Here is a 13,205-nt window from a genome sequence, read left to right as displayed (position 1 = left end):
CTCTGCCCCAACCCAGATGGCATCGAGGTCGTCCCCAGGAACAGGCAGGGCTGTTCCAGAGGAAACGGAGAGAAGCAGAAGGAGCTGAGTCTGGAATGCTGAGCTCAACGTTGAGGTCTTTGCCTCAGTAAAAACAGTGAGCACGGGAGGCACTCTCCCCACCACCCACCCTCTGGGCTGGAGAGCGGGCACCGCAGAGCACAGGCAGGAGAGGGCCTGCTTCCCGGGTGAGGGTGTGTAGCTGCCACCCTCTCAGAATTCCCTCCCCATGCGTACATGTCAAGCAGACTTGGCCGCGTGGCTCCTCTGGGCAGAGAGGGCCTGAGCCGGCCCCTCCCTCAAGTTTCTTACAGAAATGTCTGCGAGAGGGGTCTGGGGCCAGAAAGGATGATACAGTAAACAGGAGGCTGGTGGCCCACGGGCCCTCTTCGTGAATGCTGGCAGGTGTGGGCACCAGCAGGGTGGATGCTGGCATGGACAAGGAGGCCAGAGGCCATCTTTACGGATCCCAGCAGGGATCCTGAGAGTGACCAAGATCAGAAGCCCTCTGCCTCCTGACAGCACTAGCTGGAACGCCAGGGAGAAAGGGAGGCAAAACCGGAATGGCTGAGGGAACCCTGAGTTCCCTGAGAGAAGGTTCCCACACCACCCAACAGGGGCAATTAAGTTAAAGTCAGTTAGGGAAACTGTCCACACATCTGACTTTGCTGCCTGTGAAGTCTGTACCTGCCACAAAGGCACCGCACCCCAAGGAGCCCTGCCACCAGCATTGCCCGAGAGAACGAAGGGCGGTGGGTCTTCCTGCGGCCTGGAGAACGGTGGGTGAGCCATTACCAGGACTTTGAAGTCATAGGAAAGCCTGGCCTCATTAGGCACTTACTGTGTGCCTGGCACCATGCTCAACATTAAATAGAGTGTTTCTGGGTGAAAAGTATTCCCATTCAGCAGATGAGGAAACTGAGGCACAGAGGTATTGCATAGGGGCGCCAGGATGCACTGGGCGATTTCCCACAGGATGGCTCACGTGGCGGTGGATGCAAAGATAGGCTCCTCGGGTAAACTAGAGTACTGTTCTGGGACTTGAAGCCCGGAGGTAATGTTGGGAAAGATGGGAGGTTTGGGAAAGACGAGATTAATTAAAGTGCTGGTTCTCGGAGGGGACTCAGGCGGGAGTGGCGCGCCCTCTGGTGGACACAAGGAGAATGGCAGCTCAGGGGCTCTGCCCAGCTCCACCGATGCCCATGAATGGAAAGGGTGGGCAAAGCTCAGAGACTGTGCCCAGAGGGGCCACATGTGGTGTGGGGTCTGGACTCAGCATGGCTACTCCGGAGGGTCCTGTCTGGGAAGGAGCATTCTATCAGGAGAGAGAAGGAAGGAAATGGACCTTCACTGAGCGCCAATCATATGCTTAGAAAAGACACGGAAAACAATGCTATTCACTTTAAAAACGGGCAAAGATACACAGGCACATGCAAACCAAGAGAAAACTGAGGGCATGGTCGCAAGATCAAAGTTAAATTTTTTTTAAAAAGTTAAAATTCAACTCAGGAAGAATTATATGGGACAGAGCAGATCTCTAATCTCTTTTGATCTTAATCTTCTTCAAGACCACAGAAGACAAAATGCATACCAAATAACATAAAAACATGTACATCAAGAAACTGAAGCCGGCCAGCGTGGCTCACTGGTTGAGTGTTGACCTATGAACCAGGAGGTCACGGTTCAATTCCTGGTCAGGGCATATGCCTGGGTTGTGAGCTCAATCCCTAGCAGAGGGCATGCAGGAGGCAGCCGATTAATGACTGTTATTGATGTTTCTAACTCTCTCTCCCTCTCCTTTCCTCTCTGAAATATATATATATATTCATTTTTAAGAAAGAAAGTGAAAAGACAACCCACAGAATGGGAGAAAATATTTGTAAATCTTATAGCTGATCAGGGACTTGTATCAGAATATGTAAAAAAAAATCTTACAACTCAACAATAAAAAGACAACCCAATTTTAAAATGGGTAAAGGATTTGCGTAGACATTTCTGCAAAGAAGATATACATATGGCCACTAAGCACATGAAAGGATGCTCAACGTCACTCGTCACCAGGGAAATTCAGAACCACAATGAAACATCTTTATTCTATTGCCCTTTGCTCTGGAGAGAGGTGCTGTCTCTGACTTACAAGTAGGTTTACAATTGTTAGTATGGAAAATAATACAATCTTATATAATAAAAGGCTAATATGCAAATTGCCCGGCCCGATTGGGGTGCGCTGGCCGGACCCCACTCATGCATGAATTCGTGCATTGGGCCTCTAGTAATTAATAAAAAACAACACAAGAATAAGCTCTGTGTTCTGCGTACTCACAACTGTAAACCTATGTTTGTCCCACCCTGCATATACACATACATGTACATACATACATGTATAAAAATTAAAGCCAATGTGGTGAAATGTTAACCATTGGTAAAGGGTATATGTTCTTGCAATTTTTATGTAAGTTTAAAAGTACATCAAAACCAAAGCTATTCCCCTACACCCACAAAAAGCTAACACATAAATAAAAGAGCTCATTAAATGCCCAGAGTAATAAATGAAACTTGTGGCTGCCTCCCCAATAACACTTTTACTTCTTCCTTGCTAATGGGTCCTGATTTCAGCACTATTAGGCTTTTTAACCTACACAGTGAAATACTTTGATTTTAAAAATAAAAAGAATAAGAGGGCCCCCACAACCAGAAAAAGTGGGTGCTATTGAGAGAATGTGTGAATGAATCAGTGAATAGGTAGTGAGTGAAGGGACAAAGCAGGCGAGTGATGTGTTTTCTTTCTTTTTTTTTAAAAAAAAATATATTTTTATTGATTTCAGAGAGGAAGGAAGAGGGAGAGAGAGATAGAAACATCCATGATGAGAGAGAATCATTGATCTGCTGCCCGCCACTGGGGATCAAGCCCACAACCCAGGCATATGCCCCTGACCGGAATCGGAATTGAACCTGGGACCTTTCAGTTCACAGGCCGATGCTCTATCCACTGAGCCAAACCGGCCAGGGCTGATGTGTTTTCATATGCAATCCCGCGGCACCTCGATGCCGGTCCACTCAGGTGAGGAGGGACAGATGGCTCTGTGTATAGCTGGCAGCTGGGTTGGCCAAAGTGCGTTTTCTTCCCTCTTTCAGGTCAGGCCAGGCGGACCCCTGCTTGCTGCTTCCTCTCTCTGCAGGGTTCTCCTGACTGCATCCTGGGCAGAAAGGCGCCCGGGCATGCCGGGTGACAGCGCCAGGCTGGCCACCAGGGGGCCAAGATCTAGCCCAGGCCTGTTTCCAGCTGCCCCTGTGACTACTGGTGAGCATTTCCCTTTCTTGGGCCGGGTTTTCCACATTTGCTTCTTAAGCAGTTTGGCCAAATTAGTAGTTCTCCAACTTCGGCCGCCATTTAAACCAACCGGGGGACCTTTTAGAAGTTCCAGGGTGCAGGCTGCACCCCAGAGTGACCACGTCAGACTCTTTAGAGGGTGGGACCCCCGGTGTCACGGGTTTTCACTTTTATATTTTCAATTATGTTTTTATTAATTTTTAGAGAGAGAGGAAGGGAGAGGGATAGAGAGAGAGCAATATGGATGAGAGAGAAACATCGATTGGCTCCCTCCTGCACACCCCCTACTGGAGGTGGAGCCTGCAACCAGGAATTGAACTGGTGACCTTTTGGTTCCTGGGTGGATGCTCAACCACTGAGCACTCGGGCCGGGCAGGTTGTTTGTTTTCTTTAAATCATCAGGCAAGGATATGCTTCTATTGACTTTTAGAGAGGAAGGGAGAGAGGGAGAGGGAGAGAAACATCAATTGGCCGCCGCCCACACCCCAACGGAGGATCGAACCCGCAACCCAGGTATGTGTCCTGACTTGGATTTGAACCCGCAACCTTTTGGTGTATGAGACAACGCTCCAACCAATGAGCCACCGGGCCAAGGCCACCCGTTTTAAAGTCTTCCCAGGCGATCCCAATGCTCGCTTAGTATGAGAACCTGTGGGTCATGCTCCCCATGTTTCCCTCCAGCATCACGCTGTTGAGGCCCACTCTGATGCCCGTCCATTGCCCTGTCTTCTGTGATTGGAGGGTTAAATGAAAGGTGAGAATCAGCCCCCCCTCTGCCCTCCCCCCCACCTGTGGGTTCCTGTCCTCAGCCTGCCTTTGGGGCAGCAGCCTGCTCAGGACTTTGCCCAGCTCCAACCACCCTTCATTTGCACCTCCTGCTCCAACCCCTGCCTCCTCCATTATGTTTGAAATCCGTCTTCCCAGGTATGGGTTGGAGGCCTCTTGCTTTTTGTTCCTCGCAGCTGCTGATGAGGGGCCTGGGAGGAAAGGGAGATATAATTGGGGAGGTGGGGGAGCCTGTTCAGTTCGAGATACTAAGCATTTGTTTTTTCTTATCCCCGAGGCAGCAGCTGTTAACCTTTTCCAAGGAGGGCTGACCCCGCCTGGGTCTGGCAGGGTGTGGGTGCCCTTGGGTGAGCTCTGAGTCTGCACTGTCTCCCAGTGGACACAGCCTGAGGAGGGAGGTTGGAGCCTTGAATTCCAATCCCTCCTTCCACTTGCTCCATCCTGTGCAAGTCAAACAACACACCTGAGCATAGTTTGCCCATCTATAAAATAGGCCAGCACCTGCTCTCATTGGGCCAATGAGAGCACGCGATTCACGCTGATTCAGATGCGCTGAGGCTTTAGAACATGCTGTTTGTTTGGTTGGTAGCTCGTGCAGACGTGTGAGTGTGGGGGTGGGCTTGCTGACTGGAGTACAGAGCAGACCCACGGCGGGGCGGAACCCCAACAGGAGGTGAGGGAGAAGCTCGCAGGTGAGTTTGGAAGTCCTGTTTCCTACATGGGCCTCCAGGAGGATTGGGGAGGGGCCTGAGGAAGAGAGGTACTGGGGTGACGCTGCAGCCATAAGGCCCGTGGCCCTCCCCCACTGCCAATGGTGTAGTCAAGAGCAGAGCAAGCAGACCAGGGGTCTTTTCGGGGTAAGCAAGTATCAAAGCTGCAACAGACAAAGAGAGCAGCAGCGGTCACTGGTGCTCACCACCCGCCAGGGGAGGTTGTGCTTCTTATTTTTTTAAATGCATTTGTGTGTTTTTAATTAAATCTTTATTGTTGAAAATAGTACGTGTCCCCTTCCCCTCCCCCCACTGACCCCTTCTAGCCAGCTTTACCTATCCCAGGCCTTCACCACCCTATTGTCTGTGTCCGTGGGTTATGCATATATGCACTGTTGCATGCTTCAATGTCTCTGGATCTATTTTGTTCATCAATTTATTAGATTCCACATATGAGTGAGGTCATGTGATACTTGTCTTACTCTGATTGGCTTATCTCACTTAGCATAATGCTCTCCACGTCCCTCCAAGCTGTCTCAAAGGGTAAGAAACCATTCTTTTTTACAGCTGCGTAGTGTTCTATAGTGTAAATGCCCCACAGCTTTTTTATCCACTCATGTACTGATGGGCACTTGGGCTGTTTCCAGATCTTAGCTCTTGTAAACTGTGCTATGAACATAGGGGTGCATACATTCTTTCTGATTGGTGTTTTGGGTTTCTTATATTCCTAGAAGTGGGATCACTGGGTCAAATGGCAGTTCCATATTTAATTTTTTGAGGAAACTCCATATGTTTTCCATAATGGCCACACAGTCTGCATTCCCACCAGCAGTGCACTCTGGTTCCCCCTTCTCCACATCCTCATCAGCACTTGTCACTTATTGATTTGTTGATGGTAGCCATTCTGACACATGTGAGGTGATGCCGCATTGTCATTTTGATTTGCATCTCTCTGATGATCAGTGACCTTGAGCATTTTTTCATGTCTCTTGGCCATCTGTATGTCCACTTTGGAGAAGTGTCTATTTGTTCATTGGACTGTTTGTCTTCCTTTTGTTAAGTTGTATGAGTTTCTTATATATTATGGGTATTAACCCTTTATCAGATGTATCGTTGCAAATATGTCCTCCCTTTTCATTTTGTTGGTTTCTTTTGCTGTGCGGCTTTTTGTTTTGATGTAGTCCCATTTTATTTTCTTAGTTTTCTTTGCCTTAAGAGATGTATCTGCAAACATGTTGCTATGAGAGATGTCTGAGATTTTGCTGCCTGTGGTTTCTTCTAGGATTTTTATGGTTTTACAACTTACATTTAAGTCTTTTATCCACCTTGAGTTTATTCTTGTGTATGGTATAAGTTGGTGGTCTAGCTTCATTTTTTTTTGCATGTATCCGTCCAATTTTCCCACATCATTTATTGAAGAGTCTGTCTTTACTCCATTCTATATGCTCTTGTCTCCTTTGTCAAATATTGAGTGTAATGGCTTGGGTCGATTTCTGGGGTCTCTGTTCCATTTCATTGACCTATATGCCAGTACTAGGCTGTTGTTTTTGTTTTTTTCAGGCTGTTTTGATTACAGTGTCTTTGTAGTATAACTTAATATCTAGTGGTGTGATTCTTCCAACTTTGTTCTTAAGATTGATGTGGCTACTCGGGGTCTTTTTTGGTTCCATGTACATTTTTGGAGAATTTGTTCTAGATTTGTGAAATATGCTGTAGTTTAATAGGGATTACATTGAATCTGTAGATCAGGGGTCCTCAAACTTTTTAAACAGGGGGCCAGTTCACTGTCCCTCAGACCGTTGGAGGGCCGGACTATAGTTAAAAAAAAAAACTATGAACAAATTCCTATGCACACTGCACATATCTTATTTTGAAGTAAAAAAACAAAACGGGAACAAATACAATATTTGTATTTGCATGTGGCCCGCGGGCCGTAGTTTGAGGACCCCTGCTGTAGATTGTTTTAACTTTCAGCCTCAAATTTGTAAATTGGAAGAATGTGTTATTTTAGTTATATTTTTTTTGACAGGGAGGTTTCCGTTTGTAAAACAAAAACACCTCCCTCGCTCCCCTCCCCCCCAATTACAAAATGCAAGTCTGATTATGACAGCCCCTTGCTGTAAACTGCCTAATGGCTTGGGGGTTGTTCTAAAATAGACAAAAACCTTTCATTGAGACCAGGACTGTCCAATAAAAATACTATGTAAGCCACATTTTAAAAGGTAAAAACAGGTGAAGTTCATTTTAACCTATTTACTTGACCCATCTATCAAATCCTAGTATTTTATACCTAGAGCATCTCTCATTTCATGTGGCCAGTGGCTACCCATGCGACAGCACAGGGCAGCCCTCCCATGGCCTGGCTGCTGCCTGCATCCTCAGTCCCTGCAGCCACCATCGCTCCCCCACGGATCCCTGGAAAGCTCTTCTCTCTCTTCCTTCTGGATCTAAAGCTGACTCATCTTTCAGATGTCAGGTCAATGCCTGGCCTTGAGATTCCTTTCTAGACGCCCCCATCTCATGCTTTTCTCACCACGCCCACAACTGTACTTTCCCATGTACTTAAGACCACTCTCCCACCAGCCAGCTTGTAACTCCAGGACAGAGACCAGTGCGGGCTTTTGTTGTTTCAACATCACTCCCCGGGCTTAGCATCTTGCAGAGTAGGCTTTCAACCTACTGCGGGGTGGAGACTGAGTATGGTGTAATGTTCGCTGCTTTTTCTGCTCTCTGGGAACGGCTCCTTATAAAGGGACTCCTCCGTGTACCTCTGCTAGAGAACCCGACACAAAGCACTCAGTGCTGAAAATGTTTAAGTAGAAATTTAAGCACAAAGATAAATATTTCTTCCCAGGGACTCCTCCGTGTACCTCTGCTAGAGAACCCGACACAAAGCACTCAGTGCTGAAAATGTTTAAGTAGAAATTTAAGCACGATGATAAATATTTCTTCCCCAGATTACGCACCCCTTAAAAATACTCCGCTCCTTCTCATGATTTGGGCTGTAAGGAAAATTACTCTTCAAGCTTGAAAGTAATTATTGCCCTTCGGTGACATTTTCCCCTTGAGAAGCTTCGGAGGAGGAAGGGGACATCACTGTCCCTGTTTAACGGGCAGATCTGAGCGCCAAATGTGGAGGTGCTGCCGTTTCTCCTTTCTGTTAACACTCTTCCAGGTGAACAGCAAGCTCAAACCCAGTTGCCCAAAGGATCCAGCTGATACCAAACTTGATGACCCCCATCGAGGAGAGGGCTCCAGCCCCTCAACCATGTTGCAAAGCCAAACTCCTCCACCTTCAGTCACTATTGTTCCTTCTTAGGACAGTAAATTTGAAGACTCCCTCTACGCCACTGCCCCCAAACATGGTTGAATTATCCATTTCTCAGGGCCTACCTCTTTCTCACCTTGAAGTCTCGTGTGCACGCGGTAGGAATCACTCGAGAGCCTCAGACTACACATTCCCTTGCAGCTTTCCAAAAACCCAACCTAGTGCAAACAACTCTGGTGTTGTACAAGGGCGATGCATTTAAATATCAATAGTATATTTCAAATCCTAGCCTACCTCCAAACTGCAAGCTTTTTGTTTGTGGGTTTAACAGGCATACATCCCAGAGCCTGCCCAGCACCTCCCGAAAAACCTCAGATAATGAAAAGATTATAGCTGCCGACACAAGCTCCATATCTACTTATTATTCAGTTCTTGGGATTTTCTATGCTACAAAATTAATAATGTTGAAAGGGCTTTAAAATGAGAATTTTCTTTTACAAATGAATTTGCAGGTGATCTAGAGCTGGTGCTTCAAGTCAGAATTCAGAGCCCCAAAGAAAATGACTTCATTGACGTTGACTGAACAAAGAGCTGCTATCAAAACCAACTAAAAGTGAGTTGCTGTGAACTGGAGATTAATCTAGCATATGAAATATATCATCCCTCACCCCCGAATTCCCAATAGCTCAGTGTTAAGACATTACATGAACACAGGCATTACATGAACACTTATCTCACCCAACTGTACAAAAAAGAGACATTTTAAATGCTGTGGGGTGGGTGCAGAAATGGTACTTTTTCATTCATGAATATGAGTGAATCTGACCTGAATCTGCAGTTTGCCCATTATCCATGGACCTTTTTAAAAGTTATTTCATGTTTTAAACTTGTCACTCTGGTGAGATGACTGATTTGGGAAATAAATTCAAAGGCAAGCTCTCTACCTGCTCAGGCCAAGGAAATGGTGGGAGCCTCCATAGGCCTCACAGAAGCACCTCTGCACTGAACATACTCACCTAAGTAATGTTTTTTAAGACAGCATGGCCCCTGACACAAGCCATCCTACAGTGCTATGTTCCCAAGGATGTCATATGGGTGTCAGGGGTCAATTCCCAAGTGCCACCTCCATAACGTATTTTCAATTTTTAAAACTTTGAGGGAAGAGAGGGTTAGAAACACCAATGATGAGAATCATTGATCAGCTGCCTCCTGCATGCCCCCTACTGGGGGATCGAGCCTGAAACCCGGGCATATACCCTGACCGGGAATCAAACCATGACCTCCGGATTCATGGGTCAACGCTCAACCACTGAGCCACATAGGCCAGGCTGATTTTGTTTTGAAATAGTGAGGACAATTTAGTTAGGCAGGGCTCAGGGTTGGCGATGTTGATAGCCTGAAACCATCATTTATGCAAATGTGAGATTTTAGGTTGTTTTTTAGTGAATATAGCAGAATCAATTGAAAAAATTAATGTTGGGAGGAAAGCTTACACTATCCTAGTAGCAGAACATTAACAGGTTTTACCTAGTGCAGTGGTTCTCAACCTGTGGGTCGCGACCCCTTTGGCGGTCGAACGACCCTTTCACAGGGGTCGCCTAAGACCATCCTGCATATCAGATATTTACACGATTTATAACAGTATCAACAATACAGTTATGAAGTAGCAACGAAAATAATTTTATGGTTGAGTCACAACATGAGGAACTGTATTTAAAGGGCCAGAAGGTTGGGAACCACTGGCCTAGTGGTTGGTTACAATAAGATAACAAGGGCAGCAATTTAATTATCACAAGGATCAGAAAATAGCCATTCCAAAGTTGTTAAACACAGCCTGCACCAATATATATATTAAAAAAATGTATTTCCTATGATAAACTTGAACAGTAATAAGGCTGCAGATTAATACAAAAAATTCGAGGTGCTTTAAGAGTAATTATAGTTTCACTTCATCCACAGGCTGTGAAAACTAATGAGTAAGGTGCAATTCCACTGAAAACTTTCTCATTTTAAGATTTTTTTAAGACACTGAAATGAACCAAGTACCAGAATGCTGTCTTTAAAGTTTCAGGACATATTTAGGTTAAAATATAGAATGATCTAGAATTCTTGGTCTCCCACAGTTCATTTACAACAGGGTGACTGGCAGCTCCTAACTCCGCCCTTTTACACCCTTCAGAGCTGAAGTCCAGGGAGGAGCGCCTGGCCATCAGGATAAGTCCTGAACTCACCCCAGGGGGATCCCCGTCTCACTTGGGGAGAGTGTTTGGGAACAAGAGGGCCACTGCTAATCAACACTTCACATGTCATGGCGCCCCCACTAGGAGTAGAACAAGACCAAAAGGCAGCAGGTTCTCTGAGGTGACAACCTAAGCAGAACAAAGGGAAGGACCGGAGGCCAGCTCTTCTGGGCCCAGCAGTTTTCCTTCCTGGAATGGCGTAACCTGAGAGAAGAGCTTTCCTGGAAGCTGCTTTAACAGCAGAACAAAAGCATCCGCCCCCTGGCTGACATCCCATTTCTAGCTTTTAAAAAACGTTAAGACCCTACATTTGGCACTCAAGGAACTGTACCTTTTAAATCTGCCAAACTGAAGGAGGGCTCATGTCACAAAATACACTGTGAATACATCTATTTTATTAGGCACTACCTACACCAAAACCTGTCCCTTTTTAACTTGAAATTTTATTAAGAAATATCATACAAACAGAAGCACACAGGGTACAGCCAGAAGAAACCACGCACTCAATTCCATGTATTTAACAGCCTGGTTCTGACCTTCACAGAAATAGCAGCCGAGTGGAAGTGTTCTTCTGCAGCTTGCTTTTCTGACCAGTCATCCATGTTCACACCTGTAGCTGTAGTTCAGGTTGACTTGTGTGGAATTCCACTGTAGAATATATCACAATACTTATCCAGTGGATTATTAATGGACATTTGGGGGCCTTTCCAGGTTTTTGTTGTTTTTTCCCTTTTCTTCCTACTACAAATGACACTGTTATAACATTCTAAGTCCATCTCCTGGCACACATGTGTAAAGAGTTTCTCTAAGGTATGTATCTAGGGGGTTAGAAGAGCCACAAGAAAAAATTATGACACAGCCAGTGTCAACCTATCTCCCATTTTTTCTGAATATTCTTAAATCTGTTGACAACTGATCTATTTGGGATGGCTGAGAGGAAGAGAAAGATTAACTATGAAACGCTCAAACTGCATTGTTAAAATAGACACTAAAAATCTGATACAGTGAAAACCATTTCTCAGCATTGGTTTACTTGAAACGTACTACTAGGTCTCCCATGTTTCAAAATGCAGGAGTGAGACAGCAAGATTCACAACATGTGGTATACTATCATATATTATAAAAAACTACACATGCAGGCTTACATCCCCCCTAAGCCCACGTCCCCACAAAACACCACTTGGAAGAGTAATTGTTAACAGTCGTAGCTCCTGTAGAGGAAGAACAGAGGGACAGGAGAAGGAAAACATGGATCACTAAACACTTCTACTGATGTATTGTTTAAAATTTTTAAAAAATTTTATTTTTCTACCGTTGCTTTTTTTGAACCATGTACAAGCACTATGATTGTGATACAAATTTTTTTTAAAAAGTAGTCAGCTGGGGTTCTTTGACACAAAAAAACTAAAAATCAGTCCGAACTCAAACTTGTAAATCCAAATGAAGTCCCATTCCACAGAAAGTGTAAACAATTCTCAAGTGTATTTCCTGTTTCATGCACTTTAGAAAAAAATGTTTAAAAACATTCACACAGCTTATCTACAATGCATTTTTAAAAGCACAGAATGGATGCAAGCCCAAAAAACTTCTAACCTAGGTTGTGTTTTAACATCTCTAGGAACTTAATCGGAAGGTGGCTGAACTCTACGCGTATGTGGAGACACGAACATAACACCTGCAGCAAAGTGATGCTAAAAGGAGAGGACAGAAACACCTAAGGTGGGCGATATGCCTAGCTTATTATAAACTCAAGGTAAGAAACGTATTTCAATTCGAACTAAAAAAATATATTGTGATTTGTTTAAAAATAAAGTCTTAACAAAAGGGGTAGATCAATACAATGTACAAGAGTCTCTACATTGCAGTTGGGAGGATGCCAGAGCAGGAGACTCAATTCCCAGGGCAATTAAAAAAAAGAGGCACCACAAAAAGTAAGCTATCCGAGTGATACCATAGGTGATGGCTGGTCAATTAAAAGTTCACCCCATTTATTTTAATCAATGAATTGTTTAAAACCTTTTCTTTTAGAGACATATGCTGAAATATTTACAGATTAAATGATTCATGTGAGACCTGAAAATAATTAAGGGGGGGGGGCGGGGAGTAGGGGGACAAACACACATACAAAATAAGATAAGCCTTGAGTATTACCAGTGATGAGTTTTAACAGAGGTTAATGATACCGGTTCTACTATGTGTATGTCTTTTATTGGCTCCCCTTAAAGGCTTTTCAGAAAGGAAACATGCATTAACCAACTAGCAACTTTTAGGTCTGCAAGGCTGAAATGTGTATTTCTTATACAGAGCCTCTTAGTACTGGATTCTTATGAATTTGATTACTAAGAATCATTTCCCCTTAAGCCTAATAAATTTTGGGTGTTGGGAGTGACCCAACTTCTAGAGCTCCATAACTAATTAATCCTGGACACTTTAAGGAGCCAGGCCTCCCTCCAAATCCCACATAACTTCAATATCAACCTAAGTGTTTGTAGAGATATTCATTTCCTGTACATTATTAAAACGTTAGCTATTCCAAGTGAGGCAGAAAGGAATAATAAACCTGGCATTTTAATACCTTAATACTTAATAATAGAATATAGTAAACTGTCACTTTAAATTCTTTCTCCCTACAGGTAATCATGTCTAACTACACAAAGCAATGCTTGGAGGTGGCTGATTTTGTGTTAGATTGTTTTTTCATCCCATCTTAATTATCATGTGAATCATCTTTGACAAATTCAGATAACCCATTTGCTGCATCTTCAGAATCACTTAGGTAAGCCAGGAGTGCAGTCCTCAAAGCATTATCTCATAGAGCCTCTGAATTGTCA

General features: G+C 44.5%; 1 long non-coding RNA gene across 2 annotated transcripts in view; it reads left to right on the top strand.

Moving 5' to 3' along the window:
- The window catches only part of LOC106726426, a 10,999-nt gene extending 1,874 nt beyond the window's left edge, over positions 1-9,125 (top strand). For both annotated transcript variants that reach the window (XR_001362499.1, XR_001362498.1), the window contains exon 3: positions 8,647-9,125. This is a non-coding gene — a long non-coding RNA (uncharacterized LOC106726426). The remainder of the gene's footprint in view (positions 1-8,646) is intronic.
- Positions 9,126-13,205: the final 4,080 nt, after the last annotated feature.

This window comes from Myotis brandtii, unplaced genomic scaffold (assembly GCF_000412655.1).
Source record: "Myotis brandtii unplaced genomic scaffold, ASM41265v1 scaffold265, whole genome shotgun sequence".
NCBI lineage: Eukaryota > Metazoa > Chordata > Mammalia > Chiroptera > Vespertilionidae > Myotis > Myotis brandtii.
Note: the sequence above shows the minus strand (reverse complement) of the source record. Positions and strands in the feature narration are given on the sequence as shown.